Below are 12,352 nucleotides of genomic sequence, written 5' to 3'. Positions count from 1 at the left end.
GTAAAGCTACATGGGGATAAATGGATAAGTACCATGCAGAGCATCCTATAACTTACATACGGTGATTTATTATTATCATTATTATCATTACTGGGAGGTCACTGTGATATATTCATCTCTGAAAGCTGAGTTGCTCGTGTGCTGTCACTGTTTGAGAGAAGTCATGAAATGACAATCTAGTTAAAATGGAAATAAGATATATTTTAATAGTTCCTTTTTATAATCAACTTATTCAAAATATTTTCTAAGTTAATATGTTGGTACACTATAATCATGTTTTAAATAGGAAAAGATAGAGCTGTAGCTATTAAGGTCTTTTATCTCTGAAATTCCTAATCAGTAAGGCCTGCTTCATTAAGTAAAGATAAAAAAGAAAGATACTGGGTTCACTTTCTAGTTTTACTTCTGCACTACAGAAATTACATCAACAGTGTATGACACAGCAGTATGAATAGGTTGATTTCTATTTAAGATCTTTTCCTATGAAAGGAAATAATAGGAAACTATGTGTGTATGTGTCTCAATAATAACGTACATGCTTGACATTTTTGTCCATCCATTGCCATTAGAGTTAGGAAGAATAAATAAATAAATTAATGGGAGAATTAGTTTAAAGAGATCCAGTCCATGATCTATTTAAGATTATTATTAAAGCTTAATGACTCAAAAAGTATGTACATATTGTACATATATGTACTCTATCTTTAATATTTTGATCTCACTGTATGCCTTATATCAAGTCAGGACATCATTAAAATTACAGGATTGTAACAGAGTTTATTGTCTGTAACCCAGTTCAAAAAGAAAGTGTTTCCAGGACTGTCTCCAAAGGTTTCACACGTTCAGTAACCAGGTGGATCCCATTAGCTTCCACAGCGCAAGAAAGGAAGCGCAGAAGACATGGATGGCACAGGGTTTTCAGGTGTTGGCAGCTTTATTAACCATGTTCTCATTCTCCTGCTTGTACACGAAGACAGAAGTGCATTTGCCATCTTGCAGCACAGCTGGGTGAATGGTGTGTCCAGATCCTAGATCTAAAATGAAAATAAACAGATTTTGTTTATCTCGATCCTGCTAAATCAGATACATTCCAAGCATCACTCAGGCTATCTGCTATCATAGGAGGGTGAAAAAAAAAGACTCATGATACAGCTGCAATTTTCTAGAAAGTGAAATGTTTAGTATTCCAACCTGCAGAATATCTGACATTGTTTGCTCTATTTGGAGCTCGTATATATTGTTAATGCATTATTGAAGTCAAATGAATCTTCTCACGGATATTAATCATTGGATATTCTCTCTGCATTTTAATTTAGATTCATGCATTTATCGTAGTTCAAATGACTTCCAGGTTTTGAAAAATGTTTCTAAGAAATTCTAACTGCATTTTGTTAAATGTGAGTCCTCATGCCAGCATGTAGATATGGCAATGTCACTGTTAAAATAGGCAGCTTTTCTAATTTTAGAGACAGAGACTTATATGATATCTCCCTGCAAAGATACTGAACTCTTGATTTCTACATTGATATGATTGATATGATTGTCTAATTTTATTTATTTATTTGCTTGTTTGTTTTCCTGAGGTGAATTACAAAACAAACGATCAAACATCTGCTGTTACTAGCTTTTTTATTTTTTTCCCCCTCAGTTGAAGCCATTGATCCATTCTTAAGTCTTACTATAAGCATTTATACCAAAAATTCCTGTTTACTTTCTCTTTCCTTCTGGTTGGCTGTATCAGTTACATCCTGCCATTTAGTACTACAGCATTGTACTCTGCTTTATTAGGCCTAGCACAGTGCAGTTCCTACTTGATTTAGCTTCCAGCTGCTCTGTAACATGTTGCCTATGGTAATATAATTGTAAGAAATATGTCTGAAGCACTGACATTTTTTTTTTTGAAAAAATGATTGTGAACTTTTAATTTTACCCCTAACCCTAATCCTAACCCTAACCATCTTAATCCTAACCCCATCATCTTCTTGAAGAAGAATCTGACCTGGAAAGGGATATGAATTTGTTCAACTATCAGATTTCACAGCTTCCTAAGTTTTCATGTATGAACTACTTCCATATATGTTTTACCTGAGATGACACTAAACCTGAAAGCACTACAAATTTTGGAACAAGTAATGCATTCATAATAAATTTAGAAAAAAAAAAAAAAAGAAAAGAAAAAGAAAAGAAGAAGCCATATTATCTGCATGGTTTTAAAACTGGTGGTGGCATTCTCATCCTTGTAGATTCAGTGTATGCATAGGTGATACTCCAAAGTATATGCTGATTAGCTAGTAGGTGGTTGTGATGAGATATCTCTGGAATATTTATTTGCCTCAGCTTGTCTTTATGAAAATAATAATAATTACCAAGAGCACTCAATAATTTTGAATGCATATATAAATTTCTTTGGAATTTCATAAATTTCTTTGGAGTGAGATTTGAATTTCACTTTCTGTCTGGTCATGTCCAGAGGATCTAAAGCCATTAAAAGGATATTCACATCAAAGAAAACCAATGGTACTACCCTTGATATTAGCTGTCCATTATGAGAATAGGACTGTTCATTTAACTCTGAATGAGGTTTGGGACAGGCATGATGATCGTCTTAAGGCAACAACACAAGTAATAGGGTTCAATCAGTTGTTTGTGTGCAAAGTTAGTGATGAAAAAATGAAAACATAATTTCAATTTTTTGAGTACCAAACGTGAAGAAGCCATGATGATTCTTTGATCATTCTGTTCTTTTCTCAAAATAATTCTTTCCTCAAAATCATGTTCACTGCTAAGTCTCTGAAAAACAGAGAAGATGAATAAAGGGTATCCTCCATTTAAATATGCCAACTCTACTTTAAGACCTTCTTTAGTAATTAAATGCTTTAAGTAGATTTTTTTACAGTGTTGAAGTTTAAGTGATCACTCTTATTTGGCAGGCAAAATATAAATCCCACTCAAAGAAAAACCTCCTGTTAACTTCAAGGGTGAGATTTTCAGCTGTTGAACAAATCCTAGAAAACTGTACATTCAAATATGGTTTAAGGGATCAGTGGCCTCGTTGCTGTACAGCAACACAATCTTTTTTTGGTAAGCCTGCTTTACTAGGCACAATTGTATTCAATTATGAGTATTGACAACATATAAGAGCATTAAAATTCTGTTTTACCCAAAGTACACACTTCAAGGATGACCACTATTTTCTATCCAAGTTTAAATTAAATTTCTGCATATCATTCCTGGTAGCTAAAAAGATGCTGAACTCTAGTAGCTTATCTTATAGTCACCTCTGCATTTAGGCTGTACAATGTACAACATTTTACTGCCATTGGCAAATACAATTATTTAGTGTGGTTGGACTTTATTGGATGCTTGTGATAACTGAACAGAAAGAATCTTAAAGCTGGATTTGTTATACCTCTGCTTCATTATTTTACATCCACAAAATCAGCTGTTCAGTGATTGATAGGATTAAGCATACTCCTGTCAAGTTTACAGATGGAATCAAATTGAGAGCTGCCAATATACTACACAGTAAGGTATGGCTGGATGGAAAGAGTCAACAGTCATTAGATGAAACAATAGTGTTATGGTCAGATATCAGAAGAATGGGCACATGCCAAACAGTTTCCATTTTCTTTGATTTTCAAGACTGTCCTGGTTTCATCTAAGACAACTTTATTAGCAGACCAAAACTGTTACTGAGTAACAGAAGCGCAGCCAGGCCAATCCCAGCTACTCAGCAGGGAAGTGTAACCTCTTTTATGGCTTGGTGGCCTGGGGTTTGACAGAGCCAGGACAGGAGCCTGAATTAAGCCAGGAGTTACTCCATACCATGCAGCATCATGCAGAAGCCCATAAAGTTATGGGTTGTTGCCTGGAGGTAGCCTCTTCTTAGAAGCTGTGAGACATTGGTGGGTAGTGAGACCTTGTACTACTACTGATAGGGCACTATATTGTTTCTGTGTATCAGTCAGCAGGTAGCAAGTAGTTGTACTGTGGCTATATGTCACGGGTTACTTAGATTTACCTATGCCCGTGACAGGGGAAGCCACCCCATGCCCCCCCCCCCCCCCCACCTCCCCCGCCCCGGGGACCGGAAAGGAGGGGGAAAGGGGGAATGGGATAAAAACAGCGGCAATCTAAGGAGGAAAAACTTATTTTACTAAATATGATATCAAAATACAAGATAACACAATATAATATACTTGAGGCTAACAAATCGAACGAAACAGAGAGAGAGTCCCCAAAAACCGAGAGGCCTACTGTGAACTCTAGGCGACACAGCTGGAACGCTTCCCACTCTCCGAGAAGTTCAAGAGAAGAAGGAGGGCACTCCAGCCTGGGAACAAGATTATATAGCGTCCTGGTCCCGTGACTTATCATTACCCCTGTTGTTCTCTGGGATATGTAGTCTTCTTCTGTGGACTGCACATTCAATAGAAGTATCCATACTTTACATGATGTTATGATGTGGAATACTGATAGCAAAATTACAAAATTACAAAACCATGACACTATATATTGTTAATATTGCATTTTTGTTTCCATTTTTCTCTTCTTAGTAAATAGCCTTTATCTTAAATCCTGAATTCCATTTTTGTTTCCAGTTCTCTCTCTCATCCCAGCTGGGGAGGAGTGAGTGAATAGCTATGTGGTGCTGAGCTGCTGCCAGGTTACACCACTACAAAGACCTGGTAAATTCCTGAGCAATCTTGTCTGTCCTTAAAACTCACCCTACTTTGAGTATCAAGTTGAACTAGGAACCTCCTGTGGTCTCTTCCAGTTTGTACTGTCCTATGGCTAACTTGAACCAGCTAAGCTTATGTGTCTGATAACTGTTCTCATCAACAAAATGTTACATAGATGGTAGGAGACAAGACTATATGTGTTTTTTTGTTTTTCCCAGATTATGACATTAATTCCTATTGAGAAGATTGGCAAGATAAAAAGAAATGCTGCATCTCAGAGTTTTGAATCCAAAACAGGGAGGAGAGCCACCCATACAGCAAGACCCAAGAGCTGAAAAATGCTCTCAGGCCCAAAAGTTTATATACTGATATAGGAAGTGCTGGGATATCGATATAGGTTGGCAAAGCAATAGGGATGATAGTGTAATGAAAAAACTTTTAAGCATGATAACTTTCCTGATAACTTTCCTGCAGTGCTGCACAGTATCTGAGACTCCTACGGAATTTTAATGATGAGTTGAAAGATGTACAGGAAATACATAAAAGATTTACAGTGACAAGTCTTGTTGCCATTATAAATTGTGTACTTGTCCACAGTATAAACACTTTCTTTTAAATTTTGAACCACTGAACTGCCAGATTTTCAATATTCAGTGAGCCTTTATTACTTCATCCTCAGTTATATTGCTGCTGAATTTTGAGTAGTCACTCATCAGAACAATTGTGGCATTACCAAAGAAAATTTTTTTCCCTAGTTCTTTTCATTTGAGGGCCAGAGAATGGTGAGTGGTGTAAAAGTGATAAGAGATTCTTCTTTTTATAACATTTAGTTTAGATGTTTTGCACAAGTAGAGCTAACACAATAACCTGTGCTATGATATTTGTGTGCAATGTAGACATACAAGTTTAAAACATTTGTTATGTAAGTTTGATTACATGATCAATTTAGTATCTATCAATTTTTGCACTGTGAATTGATTGGTTTACAAAATAGGCAGAACAGATTTACATGAAGAAAAGATGTCTGTTAATGACTGTGATGCAAAGTAATCTTCTGGGAAGTTGAAAGGTGAGATCTTTGATTTTTTATAAATGTGTTTGCACTGAATATTAAAAAAATAAAAATAAAAATAGTTTAAAAAAAAAAATTGTAGTCAGACCAGTGTATCCTAGAATGTCACCGACACCAACCTGTGCATCACACATGGAAAAGCTGAATTATGCTTGCAAGTAGAATAATATGTAACAGGTTAGCAGAGACAGTGTACTGACTAGCCAAATAATATTGGTTTGAACATTAAGGTAAATCAGAATATATTTTGAAGGCCTGTGACACACTGTGGTACAGTTGGTAGTAATCTACAAGTTTTATTAGACACCCTAACAGAAGTTATTCTTCAGTTGACAGAAGAAACCTCAGTCTGGTGTAAGATTTTCTGGGTAAATATATTGTCTGTAGTACAAAAGCAGTCAGATTATTTGATTAGTGTGGTCTCTTCTGGTCTATAAATCTACAATCTTAAAAATGGATTATAATTAATGTAATTACTTTCTTGGTGTGTGTGTTGTAGTACAAAGTCAGGTTATGTGTGAGGATGCAGACCAGTATGACTATAATGATGTGTTACCTGCACAAATTATTGAGTCTGGAGATCACTGTGTTTAGCATAATAACATTTGACAATTTGTGAATTGTGAGGTGGATGTTTCTAATCCACTCCGGTTCTTATCATTTAATCCTGCATGTTGTGGATACCCATTGTTTCTAATGAAGTTAGTAGGAGGTGCATATACATAATAGACATGCTCATAAAAATTTCTAGGCTTCTATTTTCAGATATAAAGTTGAATGACAATCTCATAATTAAATTAAGAACCCAATCCAAAATAGATCTGCTTTATGGTACACATAAAATTTAACATTTAACATTAAGAAATAGGCCTGTTTTATTTAGTGATGTTGAGTATCTTATTTTAAGAATCTGTAATTTTTGAAGCATTTATACATAAGCAAATCTCTAAAACTCTGATGACAGCAATCACATTTTAGCCACTAGGTTATTCCAATTTACTCTTGTAATGAGCAGCATGCTGAAAATATAAGCTTATACTGAATTTCACTAGGTAAAGTGATCAGGTGTACTTTTTTTTTATGCTCAAATAAGAATTCTGTGTCTGTTTGACCTTAATTACCGAAATAAACATTACTAAGAGCTATTCTCATATGACAGTAGGTAAACTTCCTATTCCTTGCCTAGGCTATGTCCTAGAAGACATCTGTTCTGTGGTGAAACTTTTGAGGTGAATGAAATTAAGTACATTTAACATTGTCCAAATTTTAGCATCCTTTTTTTAAGGATTTTGTTAAATGAAAATGCTAGATATTTCACATTTTATGTTATTTTAATATTTTATGTAAGCACTTTAGAACATGATTTTTCATTTTTACAGTTGTTACCAAAGTGTTAAACCTTCTGTGCCTCTGAACTTCACTGAAGTAAACATAGATCAACAAGCAACGAACTAATTTATTTATGGCAACTTACAATGTTTTCACCGAGTTGAAACTTAAATAATCCCTAATGGGTTTTACAGCCTGACTGTAATTTCTAGTGCTTATAGCAGTTAGCAGTTAGACATTTTCTTCATATCATAGTGTTCCTCAAACTGACCTGAAGACTGAAGTTTTCCAATTTGTGGCACAGGGGAATACTTGTCTGATGTCTTCCAGGCAGTTGACTTGGGCATAGTGTATTTATGTAGGGAAGACTCAAGGAAGAAAAAGGCCCTGGTAGAACAAAACCTGAATGGAGTTGCTTAAAGCTAATTTCCATTTGAAGTGGCTTATCCAGAATATGTCAACTTTGGGATATGATTCAAAATATAGCTTTCTCATGAGTTCTGTGATAAATCAGCTCCTTGAGGAGCTGGAACTACATTTGTCAATATACCATGAATGCACAGCTTAATTATTTTCTGAATAAATGCAAGTAAATTGCAATGTATATTCTACTTTGCCACACCAGATACAAAGGCATAGGATGATATATAAGTCATAGAACATTTTGTTCCTATAAAGATGCTTGAAATTTAGAACGTGATCCTTAATCTCTCCATTGTGAAAAGCAACCCAGTTTCCCATAACAAAGTAGTTAGTTCCACGGGTAAAGGGAAAATAAATATAATTCCTAAAAATAATTATTTTAAGCACAAAATTGCAATCTGATATATGACTGTGAAGTCTGTAGGCCATTAGTATTTTGGGGTTGAATGACAGTTCTGAAGAGCAACAATTCAGTAACAGTGATTAAAGTCTCATTTATTCTTTAATTAATAGCTATAATGCAAAACATGCGCTAGTTGTACCCTCTAGACTTGTTTCTCATATTGCAACAGATTCATGTGGAGTCAGTCTGATAAATCAGAGGAGTTATTCATTTACACAACAGCAGGAGAGAAGGATTAAATCCTGCAGTGTAACATTTACCTCTAAAAGTTCAAATGTAATATTTTCTTTTCACTTTTGAATACTTAAGTGTGTCACTCCTTCATACACTTTTCTTTTTAGCATACAGCCCATGTGAGTATGACAAAGAAATTCTTCTCCTGAGATGCCATTCATTGCTGGAGACCAGGGACTTGTGCAAGTGCTGAGAATATGACTGATTTGATAAGCATTATTTATCTCTAAGTAAGACTAAATGGGTATCCCTATGTTTCACAGGTTTCTAATATCATGCTACAGTTTTGATCAGAAAGGCATGAGAAACGCTTATTGATTTTTCCTGTAATTACTGCTAGTCTGCTTTTTGTATCCTGCAGGATATTGTGCTAATGGTTTTGCCTCACACAGACCATCACTTTTTAATGACTTCTTCATTTGAGATTTGAACATTCTCAGCTGCATGCTTTCTTGCATTACTTTGTAGTAATGTATAATGTAAAACAAACATATTTTTTCAAGTCCGAGTGTTATCTGTAAATAAACTTGGAGTCATGCGCCCAATAAGCTCATCATTTTTTTATTTTTTTCCCAACAATGCTAATTACAAGAAATCATGAAAAGTTTTCTCACTGAAGAAACAGGTCTGCACTCAACTTTGCAAACTGGATACAACCTTATACTTATTTGAGACAACATTGCTGGAGATTATGTTATATGGAGTATTAATCTCCTGATATGTGAAACATGACTGTTGGCTATGAAATCTTCTCCCTTAAAAGGTTCCCTGCTGAATTCTGTCACATTTGATATCTCAAGGATGTATTGTCAACTTTGATCAGAGAATGCAATATTCTGTTCTGTGAGTCATCCTTTCACGTGTAGAACTGCTGTTGCATAAGGCACTGCTAAACAAGAGTAAAGGTGACAGAAGCTGAATGCATCTGTGAGAACCCTTTATGTCTGATCATCATGCTTTATCTCCCCACTCTGAAGGAATGCAAAGCTTGTTTTTGGAAACATTAGTGCAACTAGGTTCCAAACCAAATAATGAGCGGCAACGTAATCATTAAAATGATTGATTAAAACTGTCATTGTAGCTGAGCAAATCACTGTACAGGGCCCTACTAAGCACAGATATAAAACAAAAATTTGTATTTCCTTAAATTTATCTATCATATCACAGACAATATGAATAGATTAATCTCAAACTGGCTACTTGACTTGAAAACTGGAGTTAATTATAGAATCAGAATATCCCAAATTGTAAGGAACTCACAACAATGATCAACTACAACTCCTGAATCCACATAAGACCATTCAAAATTCAAACTCTGTGATGTCTACAGTTGTCCAGATGCTTCTTGAACTTCAGCAGGCTTGGTACTATGACCACTGTGCTGGGGAGCCTGTTCCCTGTCATTTCTTCAGGTCCTGTCAATCACTTTCATAAGAGAACAGAGCTCAGCTTTGCTCATCAGCTCCCCTTGTAAGAAGCTGTACACCATCCCCTCAGACACCTCTTCTCTGGGCTAAACCAACCAAGGGGCCTCAGCTATTTCCCATATGCCCTGCCTTCTAGACACTTCAACATTTCTGTAGCTCTCCTTTGGATGCTCTCTAATGGTTTTATGTCCTTTCTAAACTGTTCTGCTCAAAACTGCAGACAGTGCTCAAGGTGAGGCAGTACCAGTGCAGAGCAGAATAGGACAGACCCTTTCCTTGACCAGCTCACAGTGTTCTGTCTGATGCACTCCAGGGTAGGGCTGCCAGGGCACACTGGTGATTCATGTTCAACTTGCCATCAAATGAAAAGAATAATGTTCACATTAACAAGCAAAATCAAATTAAAGCACTGTTTGTCCTTCCTAAGCTAATAGTAGGCTTTTCAGTTGTGTCCCAACATATGTACACAAATCAAAGGGTATGAAGTCAGAGGAAGAAAACCTCAAGTCCTTAATTTCAGCTAGGAATGAATAGGTCATAGTTTTTCACAGAATTTGTGTAAAGAACATAGCTGCCACAAATGTTATTCTGGTCAGTCTTCTAGGCTGTTTTATCCTTTCTGGAGTTCTTGATTTCCCAAAGGGTCATGATGACCTCCTAGCTGATTTAGGACTCTAAGTTAAAGGCACAAATTTATACAATGTCAATACTTCCCTGCATCTACTCATACCCTTACAGGGTCCACAAATGCTAGTCTGAATTGAAGAGAAACATAATAAAAAGCTGATGTATGTTCAGTTCCATGCCATAATACTGGCATCATACTTCCATTCTAGTTTTGTCGTCCCTATTCCACTCCATTATATTCTTTTTTTTTTTTTTTTTTTTATATATGTAAATAGTATCATAGTATCATAGTATAGTGCGGGTTGGAAGGGACCTTAGAGATCATCAAGTCCAACCCCCCGGGATTTGAGCCTCGTGTGTAGCAGAGCGGCACTTCTGCCACTTGCGCCACAGGGGGGATTTGAACCTGGGCCTCCAGTGTTGCAATGCGGCATTCCTACCACTTGTGCCACCGGGGCATGCTAAAGTATAACTAATGCATATTGTACATATGCAATACACACTAAAATTAATTCAATGTTTCAGCATCTGTGAAGAAGTTATATGGAAAAGCAGTGGAATTTCAAAGCAAAATGCACTTTATCCTGCTCAGTATAGCATGCTGAAATGCAGATAGCTATAGGTAAAGGAAAGGTTTACAAAAATTCCCTTAAAATATGTTACCTGGAGAGAAGAAGGGAGAAAAGCAGATACTGGGAAAAATAAAAAATAAAAAATAAAAATAGGAAAATAACATATGTAAGCAGTGCAAAACTTTAGAACTGTATGCATTAGGACTAAATGAAAAAGAAGAAGAAAGCATTCAATTGAGAAGAGATGTTAGGGACTGGCAAAATGAAATGTGTATTTGACAATAAACAAAGAACAGAGGGAGGAAGTGGATGAAGCATCAATGAAAATAATGCAAAGTCAAATGTATGCTCTATTAGTGATGATTCTTACAAATGTAATATCTCAAGATAACATTCTCCAGAGAATGTTTTCCTCTAGCAATAACAACCAGACAGTTCTTAGCAGAAATATTTGGTTTAAAACAGTCTTAGACACCCTTAGATATTCCTGATCTTCCTTAGTATAGTAAATCAGCTGTGGAAGGGATATACAATACTCATTTGTTTATTTCCGAGGCATGAATGGTTAAAGAGATCTGAGTGTTTAGTGACTGAGACGAACAAAGGAGGTGTGTGTAACAGACGACTGATGAATGTTCAAACAGTGCAAGTGTTTCTTGCTCCATTGTCCAAAAGCAACAGTCCAGGATAAGAAAATGGGGAAAATGAACTCAAATAATTGGTTAGCCAGACAGAAGACTGTTAAATATCTGAAGGCAGACAGATGTCCAAGAAAATTTTGTCTTAGTCCAGAATATGTATATTTTGCCTCACATTTCTGCAAAAAGTCATAGCTTGAATGATAATTGTGAACAATCTGTTCCACTGAAAAGGTCTTGTGTGTGCTCTGTGAACAAATATCCCCTGAAAAGTGAGCATTGGCAGCACAACAGGTGATACATTAGAAAATTCAATCCTGACAACTTTTGATCATGGAACTGAAGATGGTGAGAAAACAAATCTCGACTGCTGTTAACTGTAAGTTGTCATGTTATCTCCCAGTGAAAGGGTTCCAGAGGGGTTCCTAGAAAGAATCTAAACAAACAAAAATCATAAATGTAGACTAGGTTGTGTTAGCATAGCATTTGAGACATTTCTATTCTATTTCTCACAGAGGATACAGACTAGAAAGAGAGTCCCAGATATTCAATTACATTTGTGTTTTTAAATACAATGTCTGAATAGAAGAACTGAAAATCAAATAAGTTATTTTAGAAGAAGTAAGCCTCAAAAACTATGAATTCTACAGAGAGAATATTATCTCCAATCCAGAATTCATTTATACTGTGTTTCTTCTTAGGAAAAATACCAGAGAATTTCTAATTAATTAAGAAAAGTAATGAACAGATGAATAGCACAGTATTTTTTATTCATTCACAGATTTCCTTAAAATATTTCTATTTCTAAAGTTCTATGGTGAATGAAGAAAACCTGGATTTTTAAAAGTAATTATACCCAGTGTGTCCACATTCTCATTTATGTTTTATAAGTCACTCTGAGCTATACTAACTACATTCTACTTCAAGTAATAGAAGATTCTGTGC

The 12,352-nt window shown here is 35.6% G+C and overlaps 1 long non-coding RNA gene across 1 annotated transcript in view; it reads right to left on the bottom strand.

The window, feature by feature from the left end:
* Positions 1 to 567: 567 nt before the first annotated feature.
* LOC107308413 (uncharacterized) overlaps positions 568 to 12,352 on the bottom strand; it is a 130,540-nt gene continuing 118,755 nt past the window's right edge. Inside the window, exon 3 of the long non-coding RNA XR_004306179.2 lies at positions 568 to 1,034. This is a non-coding gene — a long non-coding RNA (uncharacterized LOC107308413). The remainder of the gene's footprint in view (positions 1,035 to 12,352) is intronic.

This window comes from Coturnix japonica, chromosome 1, assembly GCF_054131305.1.
Source record: "Coturnix japonica strain WE chromosome 1, WE-NBRP24, whole genome shotgun sequence".
NCBI classification, from domain to species: Eukaryota; Metazoa; Chordata; class Aves; order Galliformes; family Phasianidae; genus Coturnix; species Coturnix japonica.
Note: the sequence above shows the minus strand (reverse complement) of the source record. Positions and strands in the feature narration are given on the sequence as shown.